At 41.4% G+C, this 6464-nt stretch overlaps 1 long non-coding RNA gene across 1 annotated transcript; it reads right to left on the reverse strand.

Moving 5' to 3' along the window:
• Nucleotides 1-1271: 1271 nt before the first annotated feature.
• On the reverse strand, nt 1272-5346 carry LOC111733834. The gene is made up of 2 exons (XR_002778197.1): nt 4933-5346; nt 1272-1443 (listed from the first exon to the last, which is right to left on the reverse strand). It is a non-coding gene; the product is annotated as an uncharacterized LOC111733834 (long non-coding RNA).
• Between the last annotated feature and the right edge of the window lie 1118 nt (nt 5347-6464).

Below are 6464 nucleotides of genomic sequence, written 5' to 3' on the forward strand. Positions count from 1 at the left end.
CCAGAACCATGTGAAATACATTTCTGTTGTTTATAAGCCATGCAGTCTATGGTACTTTGTTATAGCAGCCCTAATGGACTGACAGGAAGTAATGCCTTATACAAGAAATAAAATGGTTTCTGTTAAAACTATGACAAACCAGAGATCAAATTAGTTATTTACAAGCACACTGAATGATTTCTGATGATGTGATTCCTAGACCACACTTGGAGAAATCCTGACCTAAACAGCTGACATTAGTGTAGACTTAATTTAATGTCTACCAGGCAGAGTTCTATGGCATCTGGGGTGTCTCTGTTAATGTAATTACTTGAAAGTGCACTAGTCCCTCCCTCCCACCTATGAGCACAGATTGTTTTCCCACATGGGATCACACCTAAATTCCACAGTATTCCTGGGGGGTTGGGAGCATTGTTATCCTGTTGTATAGAAGACACTGGAGGAAAGGGCGGTGACTTACCTGAAGTGTATCAAGGATGGAATCCTGATCTTCTCACTTTTGTGCCAGGAGCCTGTCTAGTACACTCAACATTACACTTGTTTCTTCTCTATCACCTCCTGTTTCTGAGGCTCAGAGTCCACACACTCTCTGAGGTTCTATTAGAAGGGAGAGTCAGGGGATAAGACAGCACATGGAACAGAGAGAAACATGAGAGGATGGGAAAAGCACATGTAACGCAGGGGAAGGAGTTGAGGATATGCTTGCCTGTTACCACTCAGTTCACTGGAAGCTGTGTAATGACACTCTGCCTCTCCCCCAGCTCCACCACACACCCCCCTCCCCTCACAGCAGTGACACTGAAGCTCAAATATCATGGGAATGTGGGTTTATCCCTGCTTGCTGTTACATGTCCAAGTTTTCTTTCTGGTGTCATGCTATGATGCCAATTTCTAAGGCATCCCACTGGTAAAATGAAGGAGGAAGAATAAGAATAGGCAACTACCATTTTGAGGGCCTATTGGATGCCACATGCTGTAGGTTGTCATGTTCACATTTTTTTCTTTTTAAATCCTCAAAGCAATGCTCTGATGTGAACATTATTACCTCCTTTCTACACATGGGCAGATACTCAGGTTCACAGAGCAAAGTAGACACTCAAAGAACTCTGAGGGCATCAAATGGACATAGAACCCAATGTGGCTAATGGGGCTAAAATGGCCAGTTCTGTGACAATGTGAGTCAAAATACATAATCACAGTGTCAGGTGGTAATCCTTTGAGAAAAATAGAAATCTATGAGTCATATTAATATAAATAAATGAATAAAGAAATAATTGATGTCAATTTATAAATCTAGAAGGAACAACAGAATTATAAAAGCAACAGTTGACAACCAGGATAGTAATGAGTGATTCAAGCAAGAACCATGAACGAATTTTCAATCTGTATCAATCTCCACAGCAGTCACTGAGTCGCCATGGTAACCATGTTGGCCAAGGAAAGCTGGGGAAAAACAAACAGCAACCATCCTGATTAGTTTCCTAATATGTGCTAGGAATCGAGCAGGACTGACATAACACACAATAATTAACCTCAAATATTCCTCATGATAATTATTCTTCACAACTTCACTGTCTCTCTCTCTCTCTCTCTCTCTCTCTCACACACACACACACACACACACACACACACACACACATTCATACAAGCTCTCTCCCTCTTTTCCTTACCATTCAAGAACCCAGGAATAATTGAGGTGAATTTGTTTGAGAATAAAGAAGAAAATTCCGCAATTCAGGTCAAATCACACAAATAAAGTTAAAAGCTACTAAACTTTTATTTTAGTGACTGAGTTTTCTAGAGATGGACTTTCTCTGGGACATTTTTCTCCCTAGAATCAGTCCATAGAAATGATAGCTGAAAGATGATATGGAAATTGAAGCAAATGAATATTATGTTGGTAAATTTTATTTGTCAACATGGCAGAGCCACAGTGCCCAGATAGTCGATCAAACATTATTTTGAATGCTTCTGTGAGAGTGTTTTTGATGAGATATATATTTAAATGGGTGGAGTGAGTAAAGCAGTGGGACCCACATACTGTGAATGGGCCTCTCCTAATCAGTTGAAGGCCTGAATAGAACAAAGGGCTGAACTCCTGTGAGCTAGAGGAAATTCTGCCAGGAGACAGAATTCTACCTTTGGACTCTACCTAAATCATCGGCTTTCTGGGGCTCACCAGCAGACTGCCTTCAGACTCCAATAGTAACTCTTTCTGAATCTCCTGCCTGCCGGTCTCCACCATCAGATTTTGGACTCACCAAGCCTCCACAATCTCATGAGTCAATTACTTAAATAAATTTCTATATATAAACATGCCACTGGAAAAAAAAAACACACACACACACCCTATTGGCTCTGTTTCTCCAGAGAATCCTGACATCTATGTCCACAGATGTGCAAGAGCTGTACTCTGAACACTGCAAAACACTGCAGAGAGAAATTAAAGAAGGTCTAAATACATGGAGGGACATTTCACTTTCATGTGTCAGAAGACTCAGTGTTCTTAAGATGTCTATTCTCCCCACAATGATCTATAGATTCGATGCAATACCAATAAAAGTCCTAGCATACATTTTTTTAAAAAAGAAATTGACAGGCCTATTCTAAGAGTCATGTCGAAATACAAAGAGCCTAGACTATGAAAAACAATTTTGGAAAAGAACAAAGTTGCAGAATAAGCACTTCCTTATTTTAAGACTCATTATAAATGTGTAGTAATCAAGACAGTTGTAGTCTTGGGATGAATGTAGACATGTACATCAAAGAAACAGAGTCCAGAAATAGACCCATACAGTATATGGAGAACTGATTTTTGACAAAGCTACAAAGGCAATTCAGTGGAGAAAAAATAGTTTTTTCAACAAATGGTGCTGCGACAAGGAAACAAACATATCTATACGCACAAACAGAAACTGCAATCTACCTATCATACCATATACAAAAGTCAACTCAAAATGAATCACAGACCAAAATATAAAAGTTAATACTATGAAACTTCTAGGAAAAAAAAAAAAAAAACAAGAGAAAATTCTCATGCCCTTAGGTTAAATGAAGACTTCTTAGATATGAAAGGAAAAGCAAAATCAAAACCATAAGTGAACAAATTGATAAATTAGACTTCTTTAACATTGAAAACTTGTGTTCTCCCAAAGACTCTGTTGAGAGAATTAAACACAAGCCACTGACTGAGAGAAAATATTTGCATATCATACATCTGATAAAGGATTTGTATCCAGAATAAAAACTCTCGCAAAGGTCAGTAAGAAGAAAACAGACACTCCAACAAATAAGTGGAAGAAGATCTGAATGGACAGCTCACAAAAGAAGATATACAAATGCCAAGCAAGTGAAAAGATGCTCAACATCATTAGTCATTACGGACATGTTACCACTACACCCCTCTGAGAGTTGGCTAAAATTAAAAAGACTGACCATACCAAGTCTTGGCAAGGACATGGAGGATGGAACTTTCAAACACTGCTGCTGGCAAACAAAATGGTGCTATGATATCTGGAAAACAATTTAGCAGTTTCTCATAATGTTAATCTTACATCTACCATACGATCAAGCCATTGCCCTAAGTATTCACCTGAGAGAAAGAAAGCATGTGTCTAAGCAAAAAATTATATGCAAATGTTCATAGCAGCTTTATGCCCAAGAGCCCCAAATTGGATACAATCCACATATCCATTACCAGGTGATTGGAAAGACCAAATGGTATATCCATAAAATGGAATATGAGTCAACAATAAAAACAAGGAACTATTCATACATGCAACAACTGGATAAATCTAAAAATAATTAGATTGAATTAAAGACTGACAAAAAAGAATTTTCATTGTATGAGTCCATTCACATAAAATTATAGAAAATGAAAACTACGCTATAGTGACAAAAGATCAGTACTCACCTGGGACTAGGTTAGTATGATGTGGAGAGGGAGGCAGGAGAGGGGGGCTTTACAGAGAGATACAGAGAAGTTCTTTCGAGGTAATGTATATGTTCAATATCTTGACTGTTATACTGGATTCATATATATATCTATCTCTCTCTCTCCCTCTCTCTCTCTCTATATATATATATACTTTAAATATGCACAGTGTATTGTATGTCAATCATATATCAACAAAGTATTGGAAATATATTTATATAATGATAATTCTCTGATACAATTAAAGTAATCAGGTGAACAATTCCCACGATCTACACTATGTCTTATCAAATTGGTCCATACTGCATATAACCAAAACAACTATAATCATTTGCAATGAAATATATCCAAGGATTTGGGGAAAGTTGATGTCCATGTCCTTTCTGAAGTACAGAAGTAAAATACTATATCCTAGGAAAGTATTCGTAATGATATCGAAGAAGAGCTGGTTATTTTGGGGAACATTATAACACAGCTAACTCTGAGGTAAAAAAAAAATTAAGTATTAAGTTCTAGTAATTGATATTTTAAACTAACACTTGGAAAACTTCTGCCTCTTTAAAATATTTCATTATATAATGGAAATAAAAAAAAAAAAAAACATGGTTACCAGGGAAGAATCTACATTACAATGTCGTTGCTAGGAAGATCCAATAATTGTATATTTGCAGGCCTCTCTGAGAGATTCAAATTGATTGCTGATTATCACCTATATGGTGAGAACAATTTGTGTCTATTTATTGCAAATGCATGTAAAAGACCAAATTCCTTCTCCACTTCTCCACTGGACAATTCATTGCTTTTTCTGCCAAAAAAAAAAAGACTTCTCTAAGATGAGCCTCAGGTAAGCGTGTAGCCTCTGATGGAATGACATTTCACCTGCCAAACCTCTCCCCCTACCCCTAGATGAGATTAAAGTATCTTCTCTACTTTTAGGCTGGTTTGTGATCCCCACAAGAGCGATTCCACAAGGTGCTTTATCATATCTATGAACTCACTTGAGCCATGCGTCAGATCCCACCAGTGTTGTGACGTGTTGGGGTCTCCTGAGGACTGCTGCCCTTCAACCTGGAGTGGGAGCCTAGGCAGCTATCAAGACACAGATCTTCAGGACCTGCCTCCATGGACACCTGATATGAGCTCCGCCACCGGCATGAGGAGCTGCAGAGGGACAGACGGGTCCAGCATCACTACATTTTACTGGTGTGACTATGTGCCCAACGCCATTCTAGACACTGGGTTAGTAACAATGACACTGATACCAATGCGTAGTGATCCTAACAATCAGATATTACAATGAGCTTCTCGCCGGGGCTTTTTCGTTTTCTTCTCCTTTCCTCGTCTATCCCCTAACGACAAAGTTGAAAAGGAGTAAGAGGCGGCCTGAGTTCGCGCAGGCATCACGATCTCGCGATAACCGCAGGGCCAGGGGTCTACTTGTGTCAACACCGCACGTTCACAGCGATCCTGTGGGTTAAGCATCCTCGTCCCCACTTTACAGAGGGGGAAGCTGGACTGAGAGTGCCGTTGCCCGTCTTACCTCCCGCGCCCCTGCCTTTAGATGGAAAGTAGCTCCAGGACACCCCTGGAGCAGGACACCACACTCACTAGGGCCTGGCGCGACCATGGCGTTACCATGGCGTTACCTACGCGACCACCAGAGCACCAAACCCCAAAGCGGGAAAGCGGCGGCTTGGACCGGGATCCCTTGGTCTCCCCAGACCCCAGGGCGGTTCAGCGGCCACCGCGGGGACCCACACCCTCAGCTGAGTCCCCAACTCCTGCAGGCGAGATCTGCTTTTCCGCCAGGCCAGGTCGGTCTCCTTTAAAATGTCGTCACGGCCGCCGTGTAGACGTTCGGTTTCTATGGCAACCGCGACGCTCAGCCAGGTCCTCCATACCGGAGAGCAGCCTCCGCACACCTTCCACCCCCGTGGCCCTCAGGTGAAAGCCGAACACCTTGGCTCTTCAGGCAGCCACGTGAGAAGGCATACTGATTAGAGGCACTGGACTGCGACCCGGGCACTTGGGGAACTCTGACCCGTTTGGTGGAACAAAACATGTCCCTGTGGTCAGGAATTGTGTTTGCTTTAAAGAGCCAGGAGGGGAGTATTATCAATATGGAGACCCAGGGAGGTATCCTCCGGGTCTGCGGGAAACGTGAATTTGTGATATCACGGGCCATGCTAAGCAGTTTGCCATCTGGGGCAGCGACCCCAGAGGCTGTCTATAATCATTTGACTAAATGATCTATGTACAACCACAACAAATGTCATTTAAGAACTCTCAGAATTATTTCAGGGAGGCAGGCCTGAAATATTACACTCAGTAGGCAGAAACCTTGTCAGTTGAAGCAGACGTTGTTTTGTTCCTGGGGAATACTCATTCCACGTTCCCTATATTTTCCTCCTGGTGGAGGGACATCCATGACCAAACACACATAACCTCTCTATACATGTCCTCTATCTACAGAATCACCTTATTAGTGAGGCTGAAGGACCAAGGGTTGCACAGTCCAGATCCTGTCCCT

This window comes from Pteropus vampyrus, unplaced genomic scaffold (genome assembly GCF_000151845.1).
Source record: "Pteropus vampyrus isolate Shadow unplaced genomic scaffold, Pvam_2.0 Scaffold653, whole genome shotgun sequence".
NCBI lineage: Eukaryota > Metazoa > Chordata > Mammalia > Chiroptera > Pteropodidae > Pteropus > Pteropus vampyrus.